This window comes from Zingiber officinale, chromosome 8A, assembly GCF_018446385.1.
Source record: "Zingiber officinale cultivar Zhangliang chromosome 8A, Zo_v1.1, whole genome shotgun sequence".
Classification (NCBI taxonomy): Eukaryota; Viridiplantae; Streptophyta; class Magnoliopsida; order Zingiberales; family Zingiberaceae; genus Zingiber; species Zingiber officinale.
The window spans coordinates 18,119,636-18,135,195 of NC_056000.1; the positions used below are offsets into that span (position 1 = coordinate 18,119,636).

At 39.5% G+C, this 15,560-nt stretch overlaps 1 long non-coding RNA gene across 2 annotated transcripts; it reads right to left on the minus strand.

The window, feature by feature from the left end:
* Nucleotides 1-358: 358 nt before the first annotated feature.
* On the minus strand, nucleotides 359-7,674 carry LOC122012870. 2 transcript variants are annotated; one of them, XR_006120336.1, is made up of 2 exons: nucleotides 6,907-7,674; nucleotides 359-567 (listed from the first exon to the last, which is right to left on the minus strand). It is a non-coding gene; the product is annotated as an uncharacterized LOC122012870 (long non-coding RNA). The 2 variants fall into 2 exon arrangements; XR_006120335.1 differs by lacking the exon at nucleotides 359-567 and adding an exon at nucleotides 5,035-5,233.
* Between the last annotated feature and the right edge of the window lie 7,886 nt (nucleotides 7,675-15,560).

Here is a 15,560-nt window from a genome sequence, read left to right on the forward strand (position 1 = left end):
TCCGCAGGAGACCCAAGTCAAAACCTAAAAGAACGAATAGATTAAGTTTTGGATCAAACGTGTTAAGTTCCGCAGGCGATCCAAAATTTAATTTAAAAGAACACATGGTAGCTAGGAAAAGGTTCAGACCTTTGTACAAAATTTTGTACAGTGGAACCTCTAGGTTTTCCGAGTAGCAACCAACACATACAATATACATCAGCCACATACGGCTAGAATATATCTACACAACCACGCAGTTATATAATCAACCCACTCGGCTGGAACATAAATAAACACAACCACGCAGTTATATAAATATATTAATCAGCCCACATGGCTGTACTAAAATCAACACAGCGAAAATCACAAACAACGGTCACAAAACACAAAGCAACTAACTGCGAGCTGGCTCGGCTTGACACAATAATATCAAACCAAATACAAGATACACAAACACAAGAACAAGAAACATAACGAAAACACAACTAACGTATGGTATACCAAAACCATAATATCGTCCTCGAATGTGACATGGAACTGGCGGACATGATATCCAGGTGACTCCATAAATCCCTTACCTGCTACCTGACGAAATTACCAATATACGGGGTGGTGAGTATAAAGACTCAGCGGGTAATAGACAGATAGTGCATGAGTATAGTAAAGAACTAGAGATGCAAAGGTATACAGTCTCGTATGGAAATAGCAGATACTACAGTGATATCGTAATAAGTGTTCATACCTGAAACCATATCCTAGGCTAGTAATGGAAGGTAGGTGTAGCAAAATCCTGCTACAGTACTGCTCATAACTACATGGTATCATGTGAGGTATATACATGTCAATAGTAAGTAAGCTAGTGTCTAAACACATACCACAGGTATATATCTCATCCTATGTAAGCATATCAGTATAAGTAAACAACAACAGCATAAGCTAGTAATAACAAAGTAGATAAGCAACAACGATAAGTAAGCAACCAGATATAATAACAACAGTATGACGGATAGTCACCGTCCACCTCTCGCACCACGACCCTGTATGGTCGAGAGGTCTGTACCAACCAAAGGCCGCCACTACTCTCGGGTGACCGATGGACAGTGCGTAGTAGCTAAATAGGTCCCTGCTGCCCGCGACTCCAGCTATCACTACCCATGAGTGTGCGAGTGGGGGACACGACAGGACAAGCGGCACGCTCCAAGCTACCACTACCCATGAGTGGCCGAGCGTGCGACCCTGGCCAACGACCGTCTCAACCACAAGGGAGCCAGTGTCGCCAGCAATGCATGCAATGACATGATGCAAACAATGTAGCAGTCATCATATATATATATAAACAGAAACAGGTATGCTACATGAAGCCAGCATGTTCAATAAGAAACATGAATAAATAGCAATCAAAGCAAGTAGACATGGCATATGATATCTATATATCTAGTATCTAGTAACTAGTATCTGGTGTCCGATATCTATATATCCAGTGTCTAGTATCTGATGTCTGGTATCTGCTAAATATCATAGATAGCAACGAGAGACTGTATAGATACATAAACGAGTAGCTCAAAGATTGAGTGGAAGTATCAAACGCGGGAAAAATACGAGTGGAGTAAAGATAAATACAGAAGCTATCCGAAAATATAACTCATGCACTAAGATCAATATACTAAAGAGATAAGACAAGAAGTACCCACCTTAATTGTAGATCGTGCCAAATACAACCCCACGTTGACACGCTCGCCTCGAACCCAAGTCCTGCGATCACACAGTGTATTTAGCTATTTACATCACAAAGAAATAACTAAATAACTCCCCCACCTAATTAGAGGAAACCCCTAGTCGAATAATAATCCTGATTCATTAATTCAATTAGGTTTAACTCAATCCACAATCCTTTTAATCCATGCTATCATCTACAACACATCATAAATCAATCACTAGACAACACCAATCTGATATTAAACCTGAAACCAACCTTGTAATCATATTTAAGCTTGGATTTAACCACCTTACCTCTAATCTAAGTCCGATACAAATGCATATCCACCAAATCCTCATAGAAATACAACCAAAACTCCATACATAGCTTACCTTGAATCAAAATCCCCAATACAGATCTACAATCTTCACAATTTAGATGCCCAATTGAGTTCATAATCCAAACACCCTTAAACAGAACAGTCTACATAAGAATCAAGGAGGGCAACCATGAAACGAAACTAAACCAACAAAGGAGCAATGATTTTCTGCATATATACCTCATCAGTGATATGATGGAACTGCTCCTTCTCCATCAGAAAACCAATTGAGCAATAGAAGCAGAATCAAATGCATAATCAAAACAAAGGTAAGTGGTCGATGAGTATGTGACCGTGAAGCTGCTGTTGGAGCTCATCCTGACAAGAACACACAAGAGGAACTAGTCCCAGTGAGGAAGAAAATCTGCACAAAACAACCACTCACCGACAGTGCAGGTGGCGATGACCAGGGTACTATCTCGAAGGGAACCCAAGAATAGGTGGACTACTGTGGGATTGACAGTGCCTGACCAGAGACGATGGTCGACGTGTGTCAACGGCGGTGCCAGGTGATAGCTGAGGTGCTGAATCAGGCGAAGGGCGGCGGCTGAGAAGGATCGGGAGCATACTGAGAGGTTAGGGCTCGGCTCAGTGAGACTTGTGCGCAGCCAGCACATCGCCCAACCCCTGGTCGAGCTGTCGTCTAAAGAGGAGAGGGTCGACAGCGATGCTCGGCAATCGGCGGAGGGTGGCGCGGCCGCGTTAGGCAGTGGCGAGAGGGAGAGCAACAGTGGAGATGGCTAGGGCACGGAATAACCTCAAAGGGCGATGGCGGAGATCGTCGGCGGCTAGCTGTGGTAATCGACCTCACCGGTTGGGCGTCGGGCTAGGCGACGGAGAAGAGCAGAGATGGAAATCGGGAGGCTTGGGAAGTAGAGAGGTCGGCGGAAATGGGTGGAAGAATAAACCTGGGGTTATGTTTAATATTTAGGTTTATTGGGCTAAATGAAACTAATCAACTCCCACTTAAGGGTATTCCTAATCGACTTTCTCTAAACCCAATAATTGATCCTCTTAAAATACGTCAGACAGACTCTGAAAAATTTCCAGAAAATTCCTAAAAATTTCTAAAAATTCCAATAAGATTATTTGTCAAATAACCTTATTATTTAACTATTATTTGGGTACCGTATTTTACATTCTCCCCCACTAATAAAAATTTGATCCCCAAATTTACTGCTCAACTCAGGGATCCACATCTAAGTGTAACAATCCAACAACATACTCATATACAGCTCCATCCCAATATCATTAACAAACCTCTAACTACTAGGGATAACTCTGTGGGTTATGAGCTCATCCTGCTTCCGCTACTCTCACACTTGCTGTCTAGCCAACTGTGAGTAAATCAATCATCTCCAAAATCCACAACACTTGGTATCAGCAAATCCTCTAACATCCACATTAAACTCTCAGTCTGTTCATCTGTCTAAAGATGTAAAGCAGTTCTAAAACAGAACTTTATACTCATGGTTTGCTGTAAAATCTGCCACTATCATAATGTGAATCATGAATCTCCATCTAGTTCAAAACTAAGAGATATACCCTGAGGTCCGGTAATCTCTCTACCATATAATCCTACTACTCGATCTAAAGAATCCATCCTACAAACCAATAACTAGGGAGCAAATTCATCAATCAATCACTGATTTCCTAACGCATCGTATCCTCTCCATATCTTGGGTAATCTCATAACAAAATCCATCATAACATGCTCCCAGCTGCACTCTAGTATCTAAATCTACTTACCAGTTCATACACCCTATAACAGTTGTATCGCGTAAGTGTTAAGCAACTAGCTCCACACTTTTCCATGTCAGTGGGGGTCATCTATCCAAATGTACCCTCAAGGTCATCCTACCAGGTACATACAGTTCATGGTCAAAGTCTCCATAGAATAGGATACCTCGATCATCTACAGACTAGTCAAGCCAACAATGGTATGCAGCTAACTCAGTCAATTCTCCGTCTGTACAAGTCATGAACTCAAATGTAACTTTTAGGTTATCTAACCAACACACATAACCCGAGAATCAGAATCTCTATAAAATAGAGTGAGTCGGTCTCTTACTACCGAACTAATAAAATTAATTCAGTACTCTACCATCTACACCGACAAGAACGGATCAATCTTCTACTGATCAAGTCAACAAAGGTAGATCGGTCCTCTACTAACCGCAACAAGAGTAAACTGGTCCTCTACAAACCGAACAAACTAGGATAAATCAATCCTCTACTACCCAAGTGAATAAGAGTAAATCGGTTCTCTACAAACCAAGGCAATACGAGTAAATTGGTTCTCCACGAACCGAAGCAATATGATATTTAGCAGATACTAACCACTACTAAACTAGTGATAACAGAAATTAATAACACTAGTGGTATGGTAAAAGAAGTCCTATGAGACTGTATTTATTGATCTCTAGTAGGGTCAACCGTGATCAGTGATTGACCCAACACATTTGATGTATGCTACAAACAACTGGACAGGTACTAACAAAAGCATACTAATACATAACATAACTAACATAACAACTATGCATGCACTAACAGAAATGTAAGATAATAATATGCAAACATACCTCCTATAGCTTGGAGAATCCTATCGTTGTTTGGTCCCAAAATCCGAAAAGTCACATCGAGAAACCAAATCATGAAAAACCAAAATACAGGAAATAGGCCTCATAAAACCTGTAGCTCTGATACCAATAAATTGTCACGCCCCCAGAGGAGTCCTTACCGAAAAATTTAAGCAGCATCTCCCTTATATGGGTGACAATCTGAGGCATATATACATACAATATACATCAGCCACATACGGTTGGAATATATCTACACAACCACGCAGTTATATAATCAGCCCACTCGGCTGGAACAGAAATAAACACAACCTCGCAGTTATATAAATATATTAATCAGCCCACACGGCTGTACTAAAATCAACACAGCGGAAATCACAAACAACGATCACAAAATACAAAGCAACTAACTGCGAGCCGGCTCGGCTTGACACAATAATATCAAACCAAATACAAGATATACAAACACAAGAACAAGAAACATAATGAAAACACAACTAACGTACGGTATACCAAAACCATAATATCGTCCTCGAATGTGACGTGGAACTGGCGGACAGGATCTCCAGGCGACTACATAAATCCCTTACCTGCTACCTGGTGAAATTACCAATATACGGGGTGGCGAGTATAAAGACTCAGCGGGTAATAGACAGATAGTGCATGAGTATAGTAAAGAACTAGAGATGCAAAGGTATACAGTCTCGTATGGAAATAGCAGATACTACAGTGATATCATAATAAGTGTCCATACCTGAAACCATATCCTACGCTAGTAATGGAAGGTAGGTGTAGTAAAATCCTGCTACAATACTGCTCATAACTACATGGTATCATGTGAGGTATATACATGTCAATAGTAAGTAAGCTAGTGTCTAAACACATACCACAGGTATATATCTCAACCTATGTAAGCATATCAGCATAAGTAAATAACAACAGCATAAGCTAGTAGAAGATAAGCAACAACGATAAGTAAGCAACCAGATATAATAACAACAACAGATATGCGGATGGTCACCCGTCCACCTCTACGCACCGACCCTGTATGGTCGAGAGGATCGATGATAAACTGTACCACCCAAAGGCCGCCACTACTCTCGAGTGACCTGGACAGTGCATAGTAGCTAAATAGCTACGTCTGCGACGGGGTCCTCGCTGACTCGTATCACTACCCATGAGTGTGCGAGTGGGGACACGACAGGAAGCAGCACGCTCCAAGCTACCACTACCCACGAGTGGCGGCGTGCGGCCACGGCCAACGACCGCCTCAACCACAAGGGCCGGTGTCGCCGTGATGCATGACGTGATCTGATGCAAACAATGCAGCAGTCATCATATATATATATAAACAGAAACAGGTATGCTACATGAAGCCAGCATGCTCAATAAGAAACATGAATAAATAGCAATCAAAACAAGTAGACATGGCATATGATATCTATATATCTAGTATCTAGTTACTAGTATCTGGTGTCCGATATCTATATATCCAGTGTCTAGTATCTGATGTCTGGTATCTGCTAAATATCATAGATAGCAACGAGAGACTGTATAGATACATAAACGAGTAACTCAAAGATTGAGTGGAAGTATCAAACGCGGGAAAAATACGAGTGGAGTCAAGATAAATACAGAAGCTATCCGAAAATATAACTCATGCACTAAGATCAATATACTAAAGAGATAAGACAAGAAGTACTCGCCTTAATTGTAGATCGTGCCAAATACAACCTCACGTTGACACGCTCGCCTCGAACCCAAGTCGTGCGATCACACAGTGTATTTAGCTATTTACATCACAAATAAATAACTAAATAACTCCCCCACCTAATTAGAGGAAACCCTTAGTCGAATAATAATCATGATTCATTAATTCAATTAGGTTTAACTCAATCCACAATCCTTTTAATCCATGCTATCATCTACAACACATCATAAATCAATCACTAGACAACACCAATCTGATATTAAACCCGAAACCAACCTTGTAATCATATTTAAGCTTGGATTCAACCACCTTACCTCTAATCTAAGTCCGATACAAATGCATATCCACCAAATCCTCATAGAAATACAACCAAAACTCCATACATAGCTTACCTTGAATCAAAATCCCCAATACAGATCTACAATCTTCACATTTTAGATGCCCAATTGAGTTCATAATCCAAACACCCTTAAACAAAACAGTCTACATACGAATCAAGGGGGGCAACCTTGAAACGAAACTAAACCAACAAAGGAGCAATGATTTTCTGCATATATACCTCATCAGTGATATGATGGAACTGCTCCTTCTCCATCAGAAAACCAATTGAGCAATAGAAGCAGAATCAAACGCATAATCAAAACAAAGGTAAGTGGTCGATGAGTATGTGACCGTGAAGCTGCTGTTGGAGCTCATCCTGACAAGAACACACAAGAGGAACTAGTCCCAGTGAGGAAGAAAATCTGCACAAAACAACCACTCACCGACAGTGCAGGTGGTGATGACCAGGGTACTATCTCGAAGGGAACCCAAGAATAGGTGGACTACTGTGGGATTGACAGTGCCTGACCAGAGACGATGGCCGGCGTGTGTCAACGGCGATGCCAGGTGATAGCTGAGGTGCTGAATCAGGCGAAGGGCGGCGGCTGAGAAGGATCGGGAGCATACCGAGAGGTTAGGGCTCGGCTCAGTAAGACTTGTGCGCAGCCAGCACATCGCCCAACCCCTGGTCGAGCTGTCGTCTAAAGAGGAGAGGGTCGACAGCGATGCTCGGCAATCGACGGAGGGTGGCGCGGCCTCGGGTGGCAGCGGCCGCGTTAGGCAGTGGCGAGAGGGAGAGCAACAGTGGAGATGGCTAGGGCACGGAATAACCTCAAAGGGCGGTGGCGGAGATCGTCGGCGGCTAGCTGTGGTAATCGACCTCACCACTTGGGCGTCGGGCTAGGCGACGGAGAAGAGCAGAGATGGAAATCGGGAGGCTTGGGAAGTAGAGAGGTCGGCGGAAATGGGTGGAAGAATAAACCTAGGGTTGTGTTTAATACTTAGGTTTATTGGGCTAAATGAAACTAATCAACTCCCACTTAAGGGTATTCCTAATCGACTTTCTCTAAACCCAATAATTGATCCTCTTAAAATACGTCAGACAGACTCTGAAAAATTTCCAGAAAATTCCTAAAAATTTCTAAAAATTTCAATAAGATTATTTGTCAAATAACCTTATTATTTAACTATTATTTGGGTACCGTATTTTACAAACTTATTGAGAAACCTTGGTCTAACTAGTTTAGGATGTGACGAGGTAGGTTCAGTTAGTTCCACTTAATTAAGTAGACCAGAAAAGGTATGCCTTACCCCACTTAACTCCCTAGACGAAGTTTCCCTAATGTACTATTGTCTCACCCCATCCTGGTACTAGGTTGGACAAGAATCAATTATCTTTATAGTCTAGTCCTAATTACTCAAATGGGTAGGCTATGCTTTAGAGATGTCAACTAATTTAGTGTGTCCCCCTGAATTATTGAACTTGTGTTTTGTATTAAGTTTTTGATTAGGTTTTATGTTGATTTATTTTGTAATTGTAATATACTTGATTATAGGTTTGTTTGTGGGATTTACATTTTTTTTTTTAGTTAGGCTTGTAGCTCGAGTTTGGATTAATTGGTTATTTTGGGTTTTAAGATTTATTTAAAGAATTATCTTGTTTTATTTTTTTATAGTGAATTTTATTTTTAGATACATAAAATTTGTTTAGTCCTATTTACTTAGTTAGACAAGCTTTTGGAACTCATTCTTTAGTTTGTTTTTTATTTTAACTTATTAATGAAACAAAGGACTTATTTATTGAAATGGACTTGTATCCGAGTCCAGATTTGTTATACACAACTCGTTGGAATCCAAGTATCATTTCTAGGTACTTGGATTTGGTGGTGAATTTTTTTAATAATTCTTTTAGATTGGTTACTTCAGTTTTTAGGCTAGAATTTTCTTCCTCAAGTCTTTCAACTTGAGTTGAGTTAGAGTTTTCAGTTTGGAAGTTTAGTTGTTCCTTAAGGTGTTGATTTTCCTTAAGGAGTATTTCAGATTAGTTTCCATATTTCATTAATTTCCAATTCATGCATGCAATTATTCTAAAAAAATTGCATTTAAGTTAAAAGTTACCTCGTTGGAACTTTCTGTTGGTGCAGTTTACACTAACGGTCTAACTCATATTTTGATGAATGATAAGTAAGTTAAGTTAGGTTTTGTTGTAATCTAACCACTTGATTAAGTGTGCAGGAGAAATTCAGATGGGTCGACGGGCTAATCGGATATCTGGCAGGAAATCTAGCTAGGTCAACGGGTCGATCGAATAGCTGGTACGAAGTCCAGATAGGTCAATGGGCTAACCGGATGTCTGGCGAGAAGTCCAGCTAGGTCAACAAGCCGACCAAATAGTTGGCATGAAGTCCAGACAACTCGACGGGCTGATCGGGTGTCTGACAAAGTGATAAGTAAAGGTAAGTCACTGGAGGAGAGTGACTAAGTAAGGACGCGTCCCGATTGAGGGGACAGTAGGAGTCGGTCCAATTTAGGTTCATTTAGGATCCCTAAACTAAGACACTGACTAGTTCTTGGTCTTGGGCGAACAGGAATTAGTTACTACTCTTTATTATTGATTGTTAGTGTCCTAATACTTGCTTTGCAGGTTATTTGGACTAACGTTGTTTTGTAGAAAAAAGGAAACAAAATTTTCTTTGAATGAACAGTGTCCGAAGGCGCCTTCAAGCTGTGAAGGCGCCTTCGTACTGTTCATAGAAGGCGCTTTCCACAGGATGAAATTTTGACCTTGTCGTGGATAAGTGTTGGGTTGTTCGGGATCAAATTTGCCAGGTTGAAGGTGCCTTCAACTGCTATGGAAGGCACCTTCCATGCCTTATATAAGTGGGTCTTGAGAAAGCTTCAACACAGAATACATATACGAGCTACTACGGATTCGATTGGACCTCCGACTTCTCCTGCTTCCTGCTGCTACTTTAGAAAGTCTGTTTGCCTTCGAGCTACGCTTCTGGGATGTCCAAATCTTCTCCGACAGACCGACAGCAACACACCAATCTCTCCAATTTGTTGGTAACCTTTTTATTAGTGTTGTACTCTTAATTCTACTACTTTAAAAGGGAAGTGTAGCATGTTACACTATCTTTATTCTTATATTTGATTCCCTCTTCTGGAGGTATCGGAAGAGACTTTTAGTGGATTACCCATCGATAGGTCTGCGAGACCTGGGTCTTAGAGTAGGAGTCGCCAAAGGCTCTAAACTAAGTAAACTGACTGTGTTTTCTGGTGTTCTTTATTCTCACTTTATCTTTTTTTCCCACTGCGTACTTTAAATTTTAAAAAGAAAAGACGAGTTTTTGAAAACCACGTGATTCACCCCCCCCTTCTCACGTGTGTATCGATCCTTCAAGTAGTATCAGAGCGGGTTTTGCTTTGAATTGGTGCAACCACCAATCAAGCCGAGGGAATCAATTTTTTTTTTTATTTTTTCGCATTCTATTTGAATTGGTAAAACTTTACCTATTCAGATAATTTTTCTTTCGATTTTAACTTGAAGTTAGTGCAACACCTCTCAAGTTCTTTTATATTTCTTTATCTTAAACTCTGCTAATCCCAAGACCAAGTCTTGACACCCCTTTTAGTTTTCTATCTACAACTATGAAATGACCCAAAACGAAGGATACAACATCATCCATCCTCCCCTCTTCAATGGTGACGACTTCCCGTACTAGAAGAAGCAAATGGAGGTCTACCTGAAAATATACTTTGACTAGTGGTTCAGCGTCACCAAAGGGTACAAGACACCAATGGATAGTGCTGAAATCCCAATGGACCTAGAAAATTGGAATCCAGAACTGAAGAAAAATGCACAAATTGACTTCAAGACCCTCAACACAGTGCAGGCTAACAAAGAAGATTCGAACCATGTCAGCACTCACGAAAACTCCAAAGAGCTATGAGAAAAACTCATAGAACTACAGGAGGAAACCAACGTCGTAAAGGTAACGAAAAGAGACTTATATCTAAATAAATTATTTAATATAAAAATATAGGAAGGTGATACTGCCAGTCAGCTGCACGCGAGGAGAAAAGATATTCTCAATAGACTTCACACCATCGACCACCAGATGGAGAACCGGGATCTAATCAGGTATGCTCTAAACGTGTTTCCTCGAAATGCACTGTGGGCATCCATCGTGGATGCCTATAAAATTTCGAGGAATTTGTCAAAATTAAAATTAGATGAACTCTTTTGTGAATTAGAGCTACACGAATAGACTAACACCAAAACCGAGAAAGGTATTGCTCTTGTTGTAGGAATGTCGAAAGAAAAATCCAAGACCAAGCTGGAATCTGAAGTCGAGTCTAACCCAGAGTCAGACAATGAAGAATACCCGGTGAACTTAGTAAGGAAAATGTTCACCAAGAGAAAGAAGAACTTCACCAACAAGGATATGTAGAAGATTAATTGCACCTCTAACTCGAACAACAAGAACGTAACATGATTTGGATGTAACACGAAGGGGCACTACAAGACCAACTGCCCAAGTCTCAAGAAGAAGAAAGCTCTAAAGGCGACTTGGGACGAATCGGACAACGACGATCCAAGACACAATAACTACCTCGCACTGATGGCGTACGGACTAGAATCAAAGAATGAATCGGAAGACGGGTCTGAACCCGGGTCAAGCTATGAGTCCGTACTCATTTTCGAAGGTTCCGATGAGGTATATTTTGATCTTAGTAAAAAGTTTTTAAAATCATTTCATGTTTAAATAAGAAATTAACTACTTCTGAAACTAAAATAATTGAACTAACCCAAGAAAATAAAATACTTAAAGAACAAATAAAATCAAGTTCAATAACTAAACCAATTCAAGCTGAAATCCCAACTCAAGTTGCAAAACTTGAGGAGGATTTTAGACTGAGAAATGAAATAATTGAACTAAAAGAATTACTTGAGAAATTTACAACTAGATTCAAGTACATTGACATGATACTTGGATCACAAAGAGTTGTGTATAATAAGTCCGGACTCGGATACAAGTCCAGCTCAACCAACACAATCTTTATTTCTTTAGTTAACCAAAATAAAAATTAAATTAAGGCTCAGGTTCCAAAAGCATGCCTAACCACGCAAGTAGGACTCAATCAATATTATATACCTAAAGATAAAGTTGATTACATAAATCAAAATGAATCAAATAACTCTCCCTTAAATTCTAAAATTAAAACTTCAAAAATAAATATAAATCAAAAGAAAAACCTAAAGTTAATTAAACCTAACCTAAATGAATACAACATAAAAACAAGGTATAACCAAATATACTACAACTATAAATAAATAAACGTAAACCCAAAACTTAAATCCAAATACTCAATAATTCAGGGGGAGGTTCCAGATTAGCTTGCACCTCCAAAAATCAATAACTTACTCAGATGGGTAATTAGGACTAGTCTAAATAAGGATAAAAGTTTAACTTAACCAACGAAACTGGTGAAGTTTTGGATGATAGTAAGTTAGAGAAACTCTGTCTATGCATTGTTGGGATCGTTCGTACTCGGCTAGAGAGGGGGGGTGTGAATAGCCGACCCCAAATCGTCATTTCTTTCTACAAAACGTGTTAGCGCAGCGGAAAATACAAAGAAACGAAAGAGAAGAAAACCAAACTTTAACACAAGGATGTAACGAGGTTCGGAGATTAGGGCTCCTACTCCTCGGCGTGTCCGTAAGGTGGACGAGTCCAGTCAATCCGTCGGTGGATGAGTCCCCGGAGAACCGACTAATACAATATACTCCTTGTGGGTGGAGGAACCTCGCCACAAACGTTTGCAACAGCAAACAAAGAGTACAAGAACAGTAAGAAAAGCAATACAATATGAATACAATAGCACTCTACCAATTGCTTGCTTTCTTGTCGTCGAGGTGAAGAACTTCACAACCTAGCAGGTGATCCAGTCGGAAGCTCACGCGAAGCTTGAGGCGAGCTCAATCAAAGCTCGATTGAGCGGAAGCTTGACAGCAGAAGAAGAAGTTCTAGTCAAAAGAAGAAGTAGCGACAAAAACCTGGCGTCTTTTATACTGCGAAGAAAACACGAAGGAATCTGGCGTTGCGTGGCAGCTAGTTCCCGATCGGTCCACCGATCGAGTGTCTGATCGGTCCAGGCCGATCAACGCTTTCTCCCGAGCTACTGATCGTGCTCGATCGGTCCGATCGGTATAGCTTGATCGGTCTTCGACCGTCGGGGCTTATTGAGTGTGGTTCCTCGCACTCCTCAAGATCGTTACGATCGGTCGGCGGCCGATCGGATATCACTGATCGGTCCCACCGTCGGTAAGCTCATAGAATCGATGCATGCCTTCGTTTGTCATCGATCGGTCGTGAGGCCGTCGAATACAAAGGTATCCTGGATCGGTGCGAATCGATCGAGCTAATTTTGCCCAAACCAAGTCCCAAACCTTCCAAACCCATATCCGATCAACCTTGACCTATTGGTACATCATGCTTAGCATCCGGTCACTCCCTTGACTGCTAAGACTCCCCACCCAGTGTCCGGTCAATCCTTTGACCCACTTGGACTTTCCTCTTCGTGCAAGATCCGATCACTCCCTCGATCTACTTGGACTTCCCAACACCGGATGTTCGATCACCTTGATCCATCGGATTTTCCTGGCTAACTCACCGGGACTTTCACCTAGCTTCACTCACTAGGGTTTTCACGCTTCCACTTCACTTCCATTCTGCCTAACATCCCGTTAGGACTTTCTCATCCTGACTTCACTCACGGGACTTTCCAACCGCCTAACATCCGATTAGGACTTTCCCTTGCTGGCTTCACTCACGGGACTTTCCACACTTCATCCACTAGGACTTTCCCACTGCCTGGCTTCACTCACCAGGACTTTCCACCTGCCTAACATCCCAGTTAGGACTTTCCCTCGTGCCAAGCTCCCTGCTTGGACTTCTCCGTGCCAAGTCTCCATACTTGGACTTTTCCAGTGCCAAGTTCCCTGCTTGGACTTTTTCCCGAATCAGGTCAACCTTGACCTACGGTTGCACCAATAATCTCCCAAACATCTATTCTTGTCCCATATCAAGAATACACCTCTTCCACGGGTGTCAAACATCAAAATACAACTCAACTGGGTCAACCTTGACCTAAGGTTGCACCAACAATCTTCCTAAGTCAAACATCAAAATACAACTCGAGTCAGGTCAACTCGAGTCAGGTCAACCAGGTCAACCTTGACCTAAGGTTGCACCAACATGCATGTCTAGGAATATATGGTTTTGATCTGGCACATTTGGCTTAGTCGAACTAACTGAAGTTACCTCTTACTAATCCTAACTAGTTAGACCAAAGTTTTATACTAAGTTTAGTGGATAGGACTATTTGAAAAATCTCGAAGGAATGGTTACTCTAATGATGTCCAGGTGACTCCCCATAGCCAAGAAGTTTATCCAAAAAATGTCTACTTGTTGAACTCAAACCTAAACATGAATCTAATATAAAGTTAAACCCAACTCTGAAATTAAACTTAAATCATCTCACAAAACCATAAGATTCCCTTATTGAAAACATAGATCGGGTGAGATGATTAAAGATTTAAATTAAAATTAAATTAAATTAAATTTAAAATTAAATTTAAATTAAATTATATAAAGATTAAATTAAATTAAATACTAATGTTTATTTAATTAAATAATAAAATTAAAATTGAATTAAACATATTTTAATTAATGTATCATATATAAATAAAAAATCTTTTTAAAAAATTATTTAAAAAATTACTTTTAAAAATTCTTTTAAAAAATACTTTAAAAATTCTTTTAAAATTCTTTAAAAAATTATTTTAAAATCTTTTAAAAATTATTTTAAAAAAACATTTAAAAATTTATTTTAAAAATTATTTTAAAAATCTTTTAAAAATTATTTTAAAAAACCTTTTAAAATTATTTTAAAATCCTTTAAAAAATTATTTTAAAATCCTTTAAAAAATTATTTTAAAAGTCTTTTAAAAAAATCCTTTAAAATTTATTTTAAAATCCTTTAAAAAATTATTTTTAAAGTCTTTTAAAAATTATTTTAAAATATTTTAAAAAATTAGTTTAAAAAAATATTTGAAATTAATGTTAGATTCACAGCGAGGATATTTAAAAACGACTCTCAAATTTTTTATTTTACTTTGAATAGATATTTTAAACATACTTATATTGTTCAAAAACGCTTTTTCAAAATATTTGTAAAAGATATTTTTTGAAAGGACATCTATACTTTTCAAAAATCTACTTTAAAAACGTTAATTGTCATTCTTAACACATTTGAAAATATCACATTTTTTTGTAAAATTCTAATTATTTTGAAAACGGACTACTTTAATTTTTGTAAATTGTTTTTAAGCAAACTTGAAAAAGCTCTTCCTTGAAAATTTTTGAAAAAGTTTCATTTTTACAAGAAATAGTCTTTTAAAAGCTTTAATCTTGAAAAAAAAAAGTTCATCGCTGAAAATTTTTCTTAGAAAACTTATTTCCTTAAAGTTTCTTATTAGCTATTTAAACTTTAACATTAGTTTTTTGAGTCTAAATGTAACGTCACGGCCCCTCGGCCCCTTGACCGGCCACACTAGCGGCCCAACTGGTGACCCCTTATATCGTCGACCGACGACCCTCGGCCGTGCCGTTACTCACAATGACTTCCCACCCCTGGCCAGTGAATTTTTGCCTTCCCCAGGATTCGAACTCTAGATCTCCAGGTTAAATACTAGAGTTTATGAATCCTCACTTGGCTACCAGGATTCATAAACTCTAGTATTTAACCGGGAGATCTAGAGTTCGAATCCTGGGGAAGGCAAAAATCCACTGGCCAGGGGTGGGAAGTTCTTATGAGTAACGGCAC